Genomic DNA, 18,513 nt, shown 5'->3' on the forward strand with positions numbered 1-18,513 from the left:
AATATTGTAAATGCTTTTGTCATTCTCATAAATGTGAAGATATTTTTACACTCATTTATTAAATGAATTCATCATTTTATTTACCATCCTATAAATTCTTTGCAAAGGTAGAAATCTACAGTAATTTATAATCCTCTCTTTGTTTACCATTTTTCATTGTGAGTTTCCTTAATTAGTGCTGTGGATTCATTTTCATGGTAGGTGATTACTTATGACTCCACTTTTCCAGGGCTCGCAGCCTAGCAGATCAATGAGAAACTCATTGCCTTGAAAGAGATTAGGTAATAGGTTTGTCAGAACCATTTGCTCCAGTCAAGAAATGTGTAAAATAAATAGATTGTTCTCAGAATTCCATTCAAGAATTGAACAATTTAATTATTATATTATTTATTTTCTTTGAAGAGAATGTGAACTAAATATAAATCCAGAAAATGACTTAAAAAGAAATTCAGGGAGCCCTAAGCCACAGAGAAATGAAACAGCTCAGAGAGAGGTCAAAAGTTCATTTTTCCCAATAGACAATAGGTATTAAGTAAAGTGATCATTGGGATTGATCAAATCAGACCAATCACCCTAGATGAGTTTCTCTCACATCTCCACCCAGCCTGGGGTTAGAATCGCTGAGAGTTTAGTTAGTTTAATCCGGGAGAAGGAGGCGGTCTGTTATATACACAGGAAGAGGAAATAAGCTCAGTAGCAGTGGTTTTAACAATTTTGTATTTCCTGAACCAATAAAATCCTAAAGAATTTTTGAGACCAACACATTTTCCTTTGCCAAAGTAGGAAAATCATTTTTTATGAAAAGAAAAAGGAACTACCAAAAATAGTTACAACCATAATTTATTTCAGAAAAATAAGACATTTTTTGAAATAAAAGGATGAAAAGTGCAACCTAAAAGCATTATTTTAAGAAAAATAATAAAAGTGTTGAAAATTCTGCCTATGTATGCATACACACACACAAACACACAAACACACATAGAGGTACATTATTTTCACTTAGTGCACCATTGAAACAAGAGCAGAGAACTGCCTTCATCTGAACACTGACTTAACTGACTGTTATAGAACCTTCTTTGTATGCTCCTCAGAGTGCACGTGGTGCTCTCATTTTATTATTTCATTTAACTTTTTTTATCAACCATGAAAGTTTTTATATGTAATATCTTCCAGTTTCTTCACTGAATTCCTTCAAGCTATCATTCTAATATGATAGTGTGCTTTATTTATTGTTTTGAGATTGAGTATTAATGTGTAGCATTTTTTAAATTTGGAAGGCAATTGTGTGTTTGAGAATGGAGAGAAGATGATAAAGCAAGACCTCCTTTCATCTCTTAAGCCTATAAGCTTGTTTTCCAATCCATTGATAATCTGAATATGCAGTTAGCCCTTTAACCAGTTTCTATGATTGTATAATACAAGAAGTGCTAATTCAAGGCTTACACAAAAAGTTGCTGTGTTTTAGACATGCATTTTGCACTCCAGGAAATTATTCAGCAGAATACACCCAAATGAAAACATTTATTAGATAAAGCACTGAATTCCAAACCTGCTACAATCTGACATTCACATAGCATCTATAAAGTGAGGATATGAATTTTTGTTGTTGGAGGTGGTGTGTTAAAGTATTTGAATTAATGACCAACACTTTTGAATTGAGACAACAAACGTATTTAAAAATGCTCAACATCACTAATGATCAGGGAAATGCAAATCAAAACTACAATTGTAATACCACCTTATTCCCATAAGAATGGCCATAATCAAAAAATCAAAAAATAATAGATGTTGGTGTGTATGCGATGAAAAGGGTACCCTTCTACACGGCTGGTGGAAATGTAAACTAGTATAACACTATGGAAAACAGTGTGAATATGTCTTAAAGAACTAAAAGTAGAACTACCATTTGATCCAGCAATCCCCCTACTGGGTGTCTACCCAGAGGAAAAGAAGTCATTATACAAAAAAGATACTTACATATGTATGTTTATAGCAGCATAAATCGCAATTGCAAAAATGTGGAACCAGCCCAAATGCCCATCAATCAACTAATTGATAAAGAAACTGTTATATATATCATATATATGCAATATATATGATATATATAACTGTGACATATATATATATATATATATATGATGTAATATACTACTCAGCCATAAAGAGGAATGAATTAATGGCATTTGCAGCAATGCCAAATGAATGGGATTGGAGACTACTGTTCTAAGTGAAGTAACTTAGAAATGGAAAACCAAATATCATATGTTCTCATTCATAAGTGGAAGCTAAGCTAAGAGGATGCAAAGGCATAAGAATGTTATAATGGACTTTGAGGATTCAGAGGGAAAGGGTAGCAAAGGGGTGAGGGATGAAGAACTAAAAATTGAGTTCAGTGTATACTGCTCGGATGATGTGTGCACCGAAATCTCACAAATCATCACTAAAGAAGTTACTCATGTAAACAAATACCACCTGTTCCCCAAAAACCTATGGGAATTAAAAAAATTAACAACAGCAAATTGATACTTTTTAAAAATTATTATTATTATACTTTACGTTTAAGGGTACATGTGCACAATGTGCAGGTTTGTTACATATGTATACATGTGCCATGTTGGTGTGCTGCACCCATTAACTCGCCATTTAACATTAGGTATATCTCCTAATGCTATCCCTCCCCCCTCCCCCCACCCCACAACAGTCCCTGGTGTGTGATGTTCCTCTTCCTGTGTCCATGTGTTCTCATTGTTCAATTCCCACCTATGAGTGAGAACATGCGGTGTTTGGTTTTTTGTCCTTGCGATAGTTTGCTAAGAATGATGGTTTCCAACTTCATCCATGTGCCTACAAAGGACATGAACTCATCATTCCTTATGGCTGCATAGTATTCTATGGTGTATATGTGCCACATTTTCTTAATCCAGTCTATCATTGTTGGACATTTGGGTTGGTTCCAAGTCTTTGCTATTGTGAATAGTGCCGCAATAAACATATGTGTTCATGTGTCTTTATAGCAGCATGATTTATAATCCTTTGGGTATATACCCAGTAATGAAATGGCTGGGTCAAATGGTATTTCTAGTTCTAGATCCCTGAAGAATCGCCACACCAACTTCCACAATGGTTGAACTAGTTTACAGTCCCACAAACAGTGTAATCTAATTAAACTAAAGAGCTTCTGCACAGCAAAAGAAACTACCATCAGAGTGAACAGGCAACCTACAGAATGGGAGAAAATTTTTGCAACCTACTCATCTGACAAAGGGCTAATATTCAGAATCTACAATGAACTCAAACAAATTTACAAGAAAAAAACAAACAACCTCATCAAAAAGTGGGCAAAGGATATGAACAGACACTTCTCAAAAGAAGACATTTATGCAGCCAAAAAACACATGAAGAAATGCTCATCATCACTGGCCATCAGAGAAATGCAAATCAAAACCACAATGAGATACCATCTCACACCAGTTAGAATGGCAATCATTAAAAAGTCAGGAAACAACAGATGCTGGAGAGGATGTGGAGAAATAGGAACACTTTTACACTGTTGGTGGGACTGTAAACCCTTAGTTCAAATTGATACTTTTATGTAAAATTCCAGATTCCAAGCTTGTTTGGAAAATCCAAAGTGTTGGGTGACATTGGACCTCCATTACCCCATGGCAACAACTGGAGTAGTGGTAGCAAATGACCCTGCAGTCAAAACTTCAGTCTCTAGTCTCACAGCCCCCAGCAGCCCAATGGTTCCTTTCCACATGCTTCATCCCTGAGCACCAGGGATTGCCCTAAGTGGGAAGGCATCCCACTGCGTACATTTCCTAGGCCTGGTCTTGGCAGTATCTAGAGTTATAGCAGGTGAGTCCACTCCAACGAGTAGGGTTTTCTTCTTTATCTTTCTGCTTCCCACTGAATCCTTGTCACTCAGGATAGCTTGGTTCAGAGCATGTGGTCGATATATGTGTCGTGAATGAGTAAGTGGGGCAGGTAAGAGTGTGGGGCCCGGAAGCAGATGAAATAGCTTATCTCTCTCTTGTTCTGGAGCTCTCTGTTCTCAGCCCTTGCAGTTATGGTTCCTGCAGCCAGATTGTGCTCTCTTAGGCCTATCTCCCTTGCCCCCATCCCCATAAATGGACTCTAGGGAGTTCAAAAATCCTTCACTCTGGGCTAGGGAGGAAACCTGGGACAGGGGCAACATAGAGTTTGAGGCCTGCTAGTCCTGTCCTGTGGCCCTGTTTACCCCTCGTAGGCAGGACCCTGATCATTCCTGGAGCCACAATCTACTGGCAACAGGGAAATACCTACTCATGCCAAATGGCTGAGCAAACTCAAGGTGATGGCAGGGAGCAGGTGGGAAATGCCCAGTGCCAAGGGCTGAATGGGTGGTCAGCAAAGATTGGTGTTCCTTGGCCTCAGAGCCCCCTAGACAATTTGCTTAACCTCTCTGTGCCTCTGCTAATTCATCAATAAAATAGGAATGGTGATGGCTCCCCTCTTGTAGGAGTGCTGTGAGACTTAGTGAACTGATACATATCAAGCAATGAACATGATTCTTGGCATACAGTAAATGTCCCACTGACGCTGGTAAATCCTACAAGGGCAGCAGAAAACCAAAACTGCCTGACACTGTGCACAGACTCCAAGGCTGAGAGCATCCCTATCCCCCTAGTTTCTGAGGAGGTAGGCCTGGCCTTGCAGCCCCATGGAACCCTGAAGAAAAGGTCTTGTGACTCTAGAGTTTGTTGACTCAGTAGAGAGAGGTGTGACAAGAGAACAAGTGTGGGCAGGGAACAGCCAGAGAGGAACCCCATCAGGACACCTGGAGCAGAAAGAACAGAGTTGGGATGTGTGTCTCCTTCTGCCCAGGAACAGGGCAGAATCTGCATAGAATATTAACAAAAACTGATTAAAAAACATTTAAAAAATTGTGACAATAAAGCTACATTTTCTGATATACATAAGATCATGTCTGAAACCCAAAACAACCATATAAGTAAACACTTGGATTAAAGACAAAATGATAGAGAAATATAGAAAGAAAGTATTTACAAATATTCCAACTTGGTTTTAAGAATTAAAAAAACTTACTATAAAATTTATGTATGAGAACAAAGAGCCATAAGTAGCTTCATCGATTTCCAAAAATAAAAATTATAAAGCCAAAGAGTTGGCTGGGCACGGTAGCTCACGCCTGTAATGCCAGCACTTTGGGAGGCCGAGGTGGGTGGATCACAAGGTCAGGAGATCAAGACCATCCTGGCCAACATGGTGAAACCCCGCCTCTACTAAAATACAAAAAATTAGCTGGGCGTGGTGGTGCCTGCCTGTAGTCACAGCTACTCAGGAGGCTGAGGAAGGGGAATCGCTTGAACCTGGGAGGTGGAAGTTGCAGTAAGCTGAGATTGCGCCACTGCACTCCAGCCTGGTGACAAAGCAAGATTCTGTCTCAAAAAAAAAAGGCCAAAGAGTTATTATACATCTTATCAGATATTTGTAAAACACACTATAAATGTATCATTTTAAAACCATGTAATACTGTTCTAGTGAAAGATAAATGTACACATGAAGCAAAATAAAGAGTCCAGAATTCGAGTGCTGTATAAGTAGGGACACAGGGTGCAATTGCCTCTCATTTGGGAATAGATGGAGTGTTTTGCATGTGGTGTGGGGCAATACTGATACAGCGATTGGAGCAAAAGAGAGCTAATTTCTTAAATAAAACAAGGTGAACTATGATGGATTAAGTAAAAATAAAGCTATCACTTTTTAAGAAGGGCATGTAGAAGAATATTTGGGTGCACTTGTGTTAGAGAAATGTTTCTATAACAATACCCAAGAACACAAACCATATTTAAAAACCACTGGATTTTGTTGCATCGAAAATAGTTTACTATTTCACCAAATATCAACCTTCCATAAATATCACTGTAAAAGACTTTCGTATGAATTGAGCTCACTAGGTATTAATATCTATCATACTAAAAGAATTTGTAACATAGACAATGACAAAATTCAAAAACAGGAAACACATTGGAAAAATATTTAAAGATTTGACTAAGCAACATACAGAAGAAAAACTCTAGATAATAGATATTTGGAGAAATTCTGATAAGTAAGGAGAACAATGCAACTGAAACAATAATGAGTGTGTGCTTTAAGCTCAAATTAGCAAAAATCTTATTACTGGTGAGAATGTAGCAAAAAGTACCTGATTTTGATACCGTTTAAATTAGAATGGTCATTCTGGAGAAACCCGTAATCCTTGATGAGATTAAAATTCATATAGCCCAAACTTTGAAAATTCCGCTCTTCATAAATTGTCATAGAGTTCATAAAATAAGCTCTTTAAGGACATTTTTTGCAACATTGATTGTGGCATCAGGGATCTGAAGACAACGTAGGTAGCCCTCATTGAAAAGATGAATATGTAAACTGTAGCGGCTCCATACCGTGGTATATATTATAGCAGTGTACGTACAGCAACAGGGACACTTTCTATCTTCAAGGCCAATAGATGTAGTTAAAAGAATATAATCTATACCACAATAACATTTATGTAAATTTACAAATTTCTTTTTTTAAATTTTATTATTATTATACTTTGTTTTAGGGTACATGTGCACAAATTTCTAACAGCGTTGTGTATTTTACAGACATATATATAGTCCATTGTGTTTCTCGTTTGCTTTCAGATCTGTTCTCCATTCTTCACATTTAGGCTGCATTTCTGTAGTTCTCTTGCGAGCTATTTTCTGATTAGGTGTGACTAATGAAAGCTCTGGTTGGAGCTGGTGAGGAAGACAAAGAGAATCAGAGTATTATCTCTCTTCTCTCCTCCGTTTTCCTCTTCTCCCTCCCCCTCCCCCCACTACTTTCCCCACTACTTTCTCCTTCCCTCCACCTTCCTCCTCTTTCTCTCTTCTCCTCTCCTCTCTTCTTTTTGTGGATTTTTGTTGTTGTTGTTGTTGTTGTTGTTGTTGTTTTTCGCAGTTGCCATATATTCTCTACTGTTTCAAGTTTTTACCAGACATGTCCTATTCTGGGGCTCTAACTCTTACAGAGCAGTTCCTGACATGGTTCTAGAACCTGCAAGGTTTCCCTGATGTTTTGATTCTGGTGAATATCACTTTTCTCCAGTGTCCTTCCGGCCCATTGGGTTTTCGTGATCTCTTGCTGTCTTCTTTTCTTATGGTCTCCTTCTGCTAATCTCTGGTTAGCTTCACCATCTTGTTTGTCTTCTTAACTTTTTTTTTAGCAGTATCAGATATTAGGAGTGTCTCAGGCAATAGACCCTAAAATGGGATACTGAGATTGGGAAGCTGATCTGCTTAACCTTTAATACAATGATAACTTCTTCGCAGATGGAAACTGAAATCATGGTAATCTGTGACAAGCGAAAGCATTGTGAGCATAGGTGCTTGAGGTGAAACACTGGTGGAAAGCAAGTGTTTGGAAGGTTAAGTAATGGCTGCACATATTCATCATGGTAACCGTGGTGCCTATAACAGACTGTAGCTGTTTCTGATTGTGATCAATGTTTATAAAAAAAAGGAGAAGTGTGGGGCTATGTTATCTTGCCTGCTCTCTGTCCTAATATAGCATTCAGTGACTTTAATTATCAGCACATTCCATGGAATGTCACACAGGTCAATTATATTGATAATATACAGTTTGTTCCTGAGGAGCATCAAGGAGCAAGCTCTCCAGATGTCTTAAGAAGATACATGGTATCAGAGGTAAAGAGAAAAACACCACGCACTTCTAGCTCCCTGCCACTTAAGTAATGTGTCTGAACATCTAGGAAGCTGGGACATGTTGAGATACACTCTCCAGAATGATACATCACTTTTAATTTTGGAGGTAAAATATGGCATACTTGGTGTGCTGATCCAAGGAATTTACTGAATAATTTACTTCCTGCTGTTACCTAACTCTGTTTGCTTTGGCATCTGTTGTTCGTTGGGCTTATCATTGATAAAGAAATTTCATTATATAAAATTCCCTCTGCTTGAAACACTAGAGGGACTTCTATTTTCTTGAATAGCCACTGACATCTATACAATACATATGCAAAGACGTAATCCATAAAAATTACAGTAAGTTGCTACATAGAGATAAAGACTAAAGAGAGTATTAAGGTAGAAGAAGCAGTTATAAAATGATATAAAAATGGAACTTGAATAGTTTACTATAATTGAAAGAATGGAATTAACTCCAATCATATGAAACGGAAAACATATACATGAAACTAAGATCATGTGACCTATTAAAGTTAAAAAATATTCTTAGTGGCTAAATTAGGACTAAAATCCTCATCTCTTACTTGAAAGCTCTTTTAATGATGCTTGCTCCTATTTCATACTGGTTTTCAGGTTTTAATTCTTATTCTTTTATTGTTGAGAGCTTCTTTCAAAGGAAAAAAATAGAATATATTAAAACGCATACTGGAAAGCAAAGAATCTTGAGGGTGGAAATCGTACACTTAAAGGAGGATAGTTATTATAAGAATTTCCATTAAAAACACAGTGCTAGATTTTTCACCCAAAGCTCTGTGGTTTACTTTTCTGTCTTTGGGAATTTCACAAACAACTTATGAAGTTCTAGCCAAAACTTTGAGGTTTGCCTTTCCATAAGTGTATGGAACAAGCCAAGAGCTGTAAGTGTAGCCAAATGAAACAATGAAAACCACAAGACCTGCTGGCCTTGCTCCTCTTTCCTTTACTTGATTTTGAGTCCCTGGAGAAGAAACCACCTGAGTTTCATTTGTATATGGTTAAGGCTCTTGAGAACTAAGCCTCCTAGCTAATGGTTCTCACTCAACTTGAAATAAAGGCATACAAGTATTGAATACTAAGGAAGTGAAAACATTTTGGTTCCTATTATTCCTGTTGTTCTATTTATTTATTGTCAAAGGGGCCTCTGCAGACATGCACACAGCCACAGTGTGCTTCTGTTTCCAGGAATTCTGGAGGGCACAGTGATACATATCTCTTCATAAATGGAATATGCTGAGCCCCACTAGCCAGAATAATAGACTGTATACTGCTTGAAAACAGAGTTAATGTATTTTATATTTCCTTTTTTATTCCCTGGTAAACCTCTAGTATATTATTCAGTAAAAGTTTATTTTTAACTCTCTGGCTCAATTTGCCACCCTAGTCAGGGCTGTGTCTTACACAACATTTGTCTTTCTTGTCTCTAGCATTCTAACATTTTAGTGCCCTGCTCCAGTCCCAGCACTGATTACACTGCAGTGCAAATTCAATTTAACTAAGACTTATTAAGCAATGTAATCTCTGGAGCCTGATTGCTGGAGTTACTTAACCTTTTGGCGCCTCAGTTTCATTATCTACTTTATTCTTCATAGGATTGTTGTAAGGTTAAATGAGTGTACACATATGAAATGCTTACAACAGTGCCTGGCACACCACAAGTGCTCAATAAATATTTGTTGCTAGTAGCAGTGGTAGGGCCCAGCATTAGGTACTGGAATATGAAGAAAATGGGAAGCTTTGAGTAGCCTTAAAAAACATAGCAAACACCTTCAATTGGCAACACTTGGTAACAGATCTGCCTTTCTCTTCAGGGTCATTTATGTTTGACATGAAAAACTAAAAGAAATAAGCTCTAAGGCTGACATTTCTTGCACTCAGTAGAAGAGAGCTCTTGGAGAGCTGGACGCATTTACTCACTAACCTATTCAATTATTCATTGACTCATTCAGTAATTATGAAGTTACCTACTGTTTCTGTGCATGCTAGGTAGGGTAATTCTAGGTGCTGTAACAAACAAATTTCTAAATGGTAGTACTCTAACAAAACACTACTTTAATGCTGGCTCATGCAACATCCCAATGTGGATGCTCCTGGTTGGAACACAGCTTTCCACTGCATGATGGCTCAGGGACCCAGGATCCTCCCATCTTGTGGATGCATCATCACCCAGGGCCTCAAAGTATTATGCTTCCTATCACAAGTTGGAATAGAAAAGGATAGACAAGGTAAAGTTGCTTATTAATTGCTTTGTTCTGGTGGAAGTAACAAATACTACTTTTTCCTGGCAAGACCCCATTCAGATGCAAGGGAACAGGGAAAATATAGATACTGCTTGGGTAGCTGCTTATAAAAACCAAATCTATCCTATAGAAGAGGGGGAACAAGTTCTTTTCTGTTTCAATCTGTTGCTGCCCAGGCTGGAGTGCCGTGGCATGATCTCAACTCAAAGCAACTTCCAGTTCTTGGGTTCAAGCAATTCTCCTGCCTCAGCCTCCTGAGTAGCTGGACTACAGGCATATGCCACCATGCCCGGCTAATTTTTGTATTTTTAGTAGAGACGAAGTTTCACCATGTAGACCAGGCTAGTCTTGAACTCCTGACCTCAGGTGATCCACCTGCATTGGCCTCCCAAAGTGCTGGGATTACAGGCATGAGCCACCATTCCTGGCCTGTGGGGGAACAAATTCTGCTGTCTGATTAGTCATCTCTTCTCTGCTGAGATACAGAGATAAATATAAGACCTGCCCTCATTTATCATTGGAAGAGCAGGGGCACAAGCTGGAAACCCAGAGATGGGATTCCCTATTATGCCTGGAAGGTCAAGCAATGCTTTAGGGAGAACGTAGAGACCATAGCTACCTCCTGTATTAGTACAGGTCAACAATACAACAGAAAAGATGTCATGTTTTTAAAAGGGACTATGATTTGCAGGGGTACTGAGGCAATGTAACTCCACAAGGCTGGAACACATGTGTAGAGAACTGGTTGGGAAAAGAACCATATATTCAATTGAACAATATTTTATAGGGGACACAAATTAATCTGTAGAAAAATTACCCTGAAGACAGTGTGTAAGCCATTTGAAGATATTAAAGACTCTGAAGCCAGTTAACAAATAAAAAAACTTAAATAGGAGGACATGGGCATGGTAAATTCTGCAGAAATTACAAAGTAGTTTGATATTTTACCTCCTATGTGGTTGCTTGTTCTTTCTACATGTGATTTCTATCTTATTTTGAATATTTTACAATGCAAAGAAAAAAACAGAGTCAATTAAAAGTTTTATAATTTTTTAGAAAACTCTAAATTACTTTTTGGCCCTTTATAATTTACATTGCAAAGCAATAAATGAGAGTCAAAAGGTACATACAGGGTACTGTACTCTGCATGGTGAAATAAGGACTCGCCATGCTGAAGACTCAAAGTCACAGATTTAAATACACACACCCACAGACATACACACACAGGCATATACACACTACGCATGTGCTTTATTGCATGGGGAACAAAATCAATTAGGAACTGAGTATAAAGAAAAGGAATATTTGTCCTATTTATCTTTCTTCTGACCACTTACTTCCCTTACATATCCCACAGTTAATGTCCTAGTCATTGTAAATCCACTAGGAGATTTAGCTTACATGAGTAACCATCATCTACTCAATATTTTTCTGGGAACTTGGCTGCCAATTGGGTTCATCAAATATTTGAGGGTTATTTTCAAAGACTCTAGGCTGTCTAGTGCCAAGCTAACTTTGGCCCAGCAACTTACCCTTGATTTTTAAGTAGCTTCTTGCTAAAGAAAATTGAATCTGCATGTTTCTAATCCATTTAAAGTTAGATCATCAAAATACAGTTTTAAAAAAGCGATCCAAAATAATTGTGAGAGTTTCTTCATTCTTCCTTCCATTAAATGAGGATGTCTCTTTTTACTTAATGTAAACTTGAGTGTTACACTTCAAGTTTGTTGTAAAGCTAGAAACTCTTATAAACTGACTTTAAAAGTTGGCAGTCTCTATTCTCTTATCCCTAAGGCATATAGTAGGTACTTTGAAAGATTGCTTTTAAACATGTTTTCAGAACATTCTTGGAGCTCATTCATGTAGGACTGAGTTCCTTCCTTTCCACCAAGCCACAATTCTTCCTCCATTGGGAGTCTCCCTTGAATTCAACGGAAGCTGCACAGGTGGAATGTCATGATGGCTTCATGAGAAAAAACTTGGGACAGTTATTTCCAATTTTCTATCCAACATAATCTTAGGTTCTTCTTCAGGCAAGATTGTGTTCAAAATTACTTCCTGCCACAAGAATTCAAAATTTCATTGTAATTTTCCTTGTGTATTGTTTGCTATCATAATCAATCCTACATCAAGATGACCCTTTCAGAATCTTTTATATATTTTTCTTATAGAAACACAGAGAAATTAATGAAGCTTGTTCAATTACCTTGTAAACCTTACATTCATCATAGCTATGTTATTTTATTTGAGATTATACGATTTCTTAGCTTACAAGTATTCAAAATTAAAAAGGAAATATTTTATTTATTTATTTATTTTTTATTTTTTAGAGACAGCATCCTGCTCTGTCACCCAGGCAAGGCTAAAGTGAAGCGGCACCCTCATAGTTTACTGCAGCCTCAAATTTCTGGCCTCAAGCAATTCTCCCACCTTAGCCTCCTGAGTAGCTAGAATTACCAGCACGTGCCACCATGCCTGGTTTGAGAAGATTAATTATTTTATCATCATCCTATAAAAATTGCATTATTGCCTATTTCTAACTCCATTTATTCACTAAAAATTTGTGCCTTTAATGTTCAGAAATAATTTTAGGGTCTATGGTAAATACTAAGATGAATATGACAAAAATCATTAACTTACCACGCTAAACATATCACTGTCCAAGTGTATTGTGTCTTTGTAGATTCCATATCATTAATGCACATTCAAAGAGATTCTATAAGTTTTTCATAGGATAATTACTGACACCGTGTTTTTAGATTATTTAACAGAGCTTATGACTCATGAAAAGTTGGTATATCTTAATGGAACATTCAGACTAAAGTGATTAAATAAAATAACATTTGGGGTCAGACGATATTCTCATTGATCATGCTACCATATCTTCATCTACCTCCTTAGCCACTCCGTTACTCTGACCTTCATCTCTCCTTTTCATCTGCAGCTTCTCCAATGGTTCCATTGCTCCTCCTCTGTCAGCCTTTATTTTTACAAACACATTTATGTTGTGGCATTTTTCACTCATCTTATACCAAATACTAAAGATAGTTCTCCGTTTTCTTTCTACTGAAACTTTGAGCAACATTCATCCCTGTTGATTCCATAACCATAGTAAGACGCTTTCTTTCTGTAATAACACTTCATTTTGGTTGTCCCTCTATATCTCCATTATCGTTTCTCAGCCTTTTACATTAGTTTTCCTCCTACACCTGAGTTTCATTATTTAAGTCCTTTATGACAATCTAATACAGCAGGTACCATTTCTAGAAATGATGAATCTGGGTGGGCGTTCCAAGACAGCCAAATAGGAACAGCTCCAGTCTGCAGCTCCCAGTGTGATTGACGCAGAAGACAGGTGATTTCTGCATTTCCACCTGAGGTACCTGGTTCATCTCACTGGGACTGGTTGGATGGTGGGTGTAGTGCAGGGAGGGTGGAGCACAAGCTGAAGCAGGGTGGGGCATTGCCTTGCCTGGGAAGCACAAGGGGTCGGGGGATTTCCCTTTCCTAGCCAAGGGACACTGTGGGAGACTACCTGGAAAAATGGGACACTCCCACACAAATACTATGCTTTTCCCAAGGTCTTAGCAACTGGCAGACAAGGTGATCCTCTCTTGTGCCTGGCTCGGTGGCTCCCACGCCCATGGAGCCTTGCTCACTGCTAGCGCAGCAGTCTGAGATCGATCTGCCAGACAGCAGGCTGGCTGTGGGAGGGGCGTCTGCCATTGCTGAGGCTTGAGTAGGTAAACAGAGCCTCCTGGAAGCTCGAACTGGGCAGAGCCCACTGCAGCTCAAGGCCTACTGCCTCTAGACTCCACCTCTTTGGGCAGGGCATAGCTGAACAAAAGGCAGCAGACAACTTCTGCAGACTTAAACGTCCCTGTCTGACACCTCTGAAGAGTGCAGTGGTTCTGCCAGCATGGCTTTTGAGCTCTGAGAACAGACAGACTGCCTCCTCAAGTGGGTCCCTGACCCCCAAGTAGCCTAACTGAGAGATACCTCCCAGTAGCGGCTGACAGACACCTCATATAGGTGGCTGCCCCTCTGGGACAAAGTTTCAGAGGGAGGATCAGGTAGCGATATTTGCTGTTCTGCAATATTTGCTGTTCTGCAGCCTCCGCTGGTGATACACAGGCAAAAAGTGGAACTCCAGCAAACTCCAACAGACCTGCAGCTGAAGGAACTGACTGTTAGAAGGAAAACTAACAAACAGAAAGGAATAGCATCAATATCAACAAAAAGTTCATCTACACCAAAACCCCATCTGTAGGTCACCAATATCAAAGACCAAAGTTAGATAAAACCACAAAGATGGGGAGAAACCAGAGCAGAAAAGCTGAAAATTCTAAAAATCAGAGCACCTCTTATCCTCCAAAGGGTTGCAGCTTCTCGCCAGCAGTGGAACAAAGCTGGACAGAGAATGACTTTGACGAGTTGACAGAAGTAGGCTTCAGAAGGTTGGTAATAACAAACTTCTCCGAGCTAAAGGAGGATGTTCTAAACCATCGCAAGGAAGCTAAAAGCCTTGAAGAAAGATTAGACGAACAGCTAACTAGAATAAACAGTGTAGAGAAGGCCTTAAATGACCTGATGGAGCTGAAAACCACAGCACAAGAATTTTGTGACACATGCACAAACATCAATAGCCCATTCAGTCAAGTGGAAGAAAGGGTATCAGTGATTGAATATCAAATTAACGAAATAAAGCGAGAAGACAAGGTTAGAGAAAAAAGAGTAAAAAGGAATGAACAAAGCCTCCAAGAAATATGGGACTATGTGAAAAGACCAAATCTACATTTGAGTGGTGTATCTGAAAGTGACAGGGAGAATGGAGCCAAGTTAGAAAACACTCCTCAGGATATTATCCAGGAGAACATCCCCAATGTAGCAAGGCAGGCCAACATTCAAATTCAGGAAATACAGAGAACACCACAAAGATACTCCTCGAGAAGAGCAACCCCAAGACACATAATTGTCAGATTCACCAAGGTTGAAATGAAGGAAAAAGTGTCAAGGGCAGCCAGAAAGAATGGTTGAGTTACCCACAAAGGGAAGCCCATCAGAATAACAGCTCATCTCTCAATAAAAACCCTACAAGCCAGAAGGGAGTTGGAGCCAATATTCAACATTCTTAAAGAAAAGAATTTTCAACCCAGCATTGCATATCCAGCCAAACTAAGCTTCATAAGTGAAGGAGAAATCAAATCCTTTACAGACAAACAAATGCTGAGAGATTTTGTCATCACCAAGCCTGCCTTACAAGAGCTCCTGAAGGAAGCACTGAACATAGAAAGAAACAATCAGTACCAGCCACTGCAAAAACGTGCAAAATTGTAAAGATCATTGATGCTATAAAGAAATCGCAATTAATGGGCAAAATAACCAGCGAACATCATAATGACAGGATCAAATTCACACATAACAATATTAACCTTAAAAGTTAATGGGCTAAATGCCCCAGTTAAAAGACACAGACTGGCAAATTGGATAAAGAGTCAAGATCCATCAGTGTGCTGTATTCAGGAGACCTATCTCACGTGCAGGGACACACATAGGCTCAAAATAAAGGGATGGAGGAAGACCTACCAAGAAAATGGAAAACAAAAAAAAGGCAGGGGTTGCAATCCTAGTCTCTGATGAAACAGACTTTAAACCAACAAAGATCAAAAGAGACAAAGAAGGTCATTACATAATGGTAAAGGGATCAATTCAACAAGAAGAGCTAACTATCCTGCATATATATGCACCCAATACAGGAGCACCCAGATTCACAAAGCAAGTCCTTAGAGACCTACCAAGAGACTTACACTCCCATACAATAATAATGGGAGACTTTAACACCCCAATGGCAATATTAGACATATCAACGAGACAGAAAATTAACAAGGAGATCCAGGACCTGAACTCAGCTCTGCAACAAGCAGACCTAATAGACATCTACAGAACTCTCCACCCCAAATCAACAGAATATACATTCTTCTCAGCACCTCATTGCTCTTATTCTAAAATTGACGACATAATTGGAAGTAAAGCACTCCTCGACAAATGCAAAAGAACAGAAATCACAACAAACTGTCTCTTAGACAGCAGTGCAATCAAAGTATTACTCAAGATTAAGAAACTCACTCAAAACTGCACAACTACATGAAAACTGAACAACTTGCTCCTGAATGACTATTGGGTAAATAAGGAAAGGGAGGCAGAAGTAAAGATATTCTTTGAAACCAATGAGAACAAAGACACAATGTACCAGAATTTCTGGGACACATTTAAAGCAGTTTATAGAGGGAAATTTAAAGCACGAAATGCCCACAAGAGAAAGCAGGAAAGATCTAAAATCAACACTCTAATACCATGATTAAAAGAACTACAGAAGCAAGAGCAAACAAATTCAAAAGCTAGCAGAAGGCAAGAAATAACCAAGATCAGAGCAGAACTGAAAGAGAGAGACACAAAAAAACCCTTCAAAAAATCAATAAATCTAGGAGCTGGTTTTTGGAAAAGATCAACACAATTGATAGACCTCTAGCAAGACTAATAAAGAAGAAAACAGAGAAGAATAAAATAGATGCAATAAAAAATGATAAAGGGAATATCATCCCCAATCCCACAGAAATACAAACTACCATCAGAGAATACTATAAACACTTCTATGCAAATAAACTAGAAAATCTAGAAGAAATGGATAAATTCCTGGACACATACACCCTCCCAAGACTACACCAGGAAGAAGTTGAATCTCTGAACACACCAATAACAAGCTCTGAAATTGAGGCAATAATTAATAGCCTACCAACCAAAAAAAGCCCAGGACCAGACAGATTCACAGCTGAATTCTACCAGAGGTACAAAGAGGAGCTGGTACCATTCCTTCTGAAACTATTCCAATCAATAGAAAAAGAAGGAATCCTCCATAACTCATTTTATGAGGCTAATGGTATCCTGATACCAAAGCCTGTCAGAGACACAACAACAAAAAAAAAAAAAAAAAAAAAAAAAAAGAGAGAGAGAGAGAATTTTAAGCCAATATCCATGATGAACATCGATGCAAAAATCGTCAATAAAATACTGGCAAACCGAATCCAGCAGCACATCAAAAAGCTTATCCACCATGATCAAGTCAGCTTCATCCCTGAGATGCAAGGCTGGTTCAACATACGCAAATCAATAAATGTAATCCATCACATAAACAGAACCAACAAGAAAAACCACATGATTATCTCAATAGATGCAGAAAAGACCTTTGAAAAAATTCAACAGTCCTTCATGCTAAAAACACTCAATAAACTAGATATTGATGGAATATATCTCAAAATAATAAGAGATATTTATGACAAACCCACAGCCAATATCATACTGAATGGGCAAAAACTGGAAGCATTCCCTTTGAAAACTCCCACAAGACAGGGATGCCCACTCTCACCACACCTATTCAACATAGTGTTGGAAGTTTTGGCCAGGGCAATCAGTCAAGGGAAAGAAATAAAGGGAATTCAATTAGGAAAAGAGGAAGTCAAATTGTCCCTGTTTGCAGATGACATGATTATTTAGAAAACCCCATTGTCTCAGCCCAAAATCTCCTTAAGCTGATAAGCAACTTCAGCAAAGTCTCAGGATACAAAATCAATGTGCAAGAATCACAAGCATTCCTATACACCATTAACAGACAAACAGAGCCAAATTATGAGTGAACTCCCATTCGCAATTCCTACAAAGAGAATCAAATACCTAGGAGTCCAACTTGCAAGGGATGTGAAGGACTTCTTCAAGGAGAACTACAAACCACTGCTCAAGGAAATAAAAGAGGACACAAACAAATAGAAGAATATCCCTTGTTCATGGATAGAAAGAATCGATATCGTGAAAATGGCCATACAGCCCAAAGTAATTTATAGATTCAATGCCATCCCCATCAAGCTACCAATGACTGTCTTCACAGGACTGGAAAAAAACTACTTTAAAGTTCATATGGAACCAAAAAAGAGCCTACATTGGAAAGACAATCCTAAGCCAAAAGAATAAAGCTGGAGGCATCACACTACCTAACTTCAAACTATACTACAAGGCTACAGTAACCAAAACAACATGGTACTGTTACCAAAACAGAGATATAGACCAATGGAACAGAACAGAGTCCTCAGGAATAACACCACACATCTACAACCATCTGATCTTTGACCAACCTGACAGAAACAATAAATGGGGAAAGGATTCCCTGTTTAATAAATTGTGCTGGGAAAACTGGCTAGCCATGTGTAGAAAGCTGAAACTGGATCCCTTCCTTACACCTTATACAAAAATTAATTCAAGATGTATTAAAGACTTAAATGTTAGACCTAAAACCATAAAAACTCTGGAAGAAAACCTAGGCAATACCATTCAGGACATAGGCATGGGCAAGGACTTCATGACTAAAACACCAAAAGCAATGGCAACAAAAGCCAAAATAGACAAATGGGATCTAATTAAACTAAAGAGCTTCTTCACAGCAAAAGAAA

General features: G+C 38.4%; 1 pseudogene; it reads left to right on the plus strand.

The window, feature by feature from the left end:
• The first annotated feature begins 14,326 nt into the window (after nucleotides 1-14,326).
• The window catches only part of LOC736312 (little elongation complex subunit 2-like), a 202,282-nt pseudogene continuing 198,095 nt past the window's right edge, over nucleotides 14,327-18,513 (plus strand).

Source organism: Pan troglodytes, chromosome 2 (assembly GCF_028858775.2).
Source record: "Pan troglodytes isolate AG18354 chromosome 2, NHGRI_mPanTro3-v2.0_pri, whole genome shotgun sequence".
Taxonomy (NCBI): domain Eukaryota; kingdom Metazoa; phylum Chordata; class Mammalia; order Primates; family Hominidae; genus Pan; species Pan troglodytes.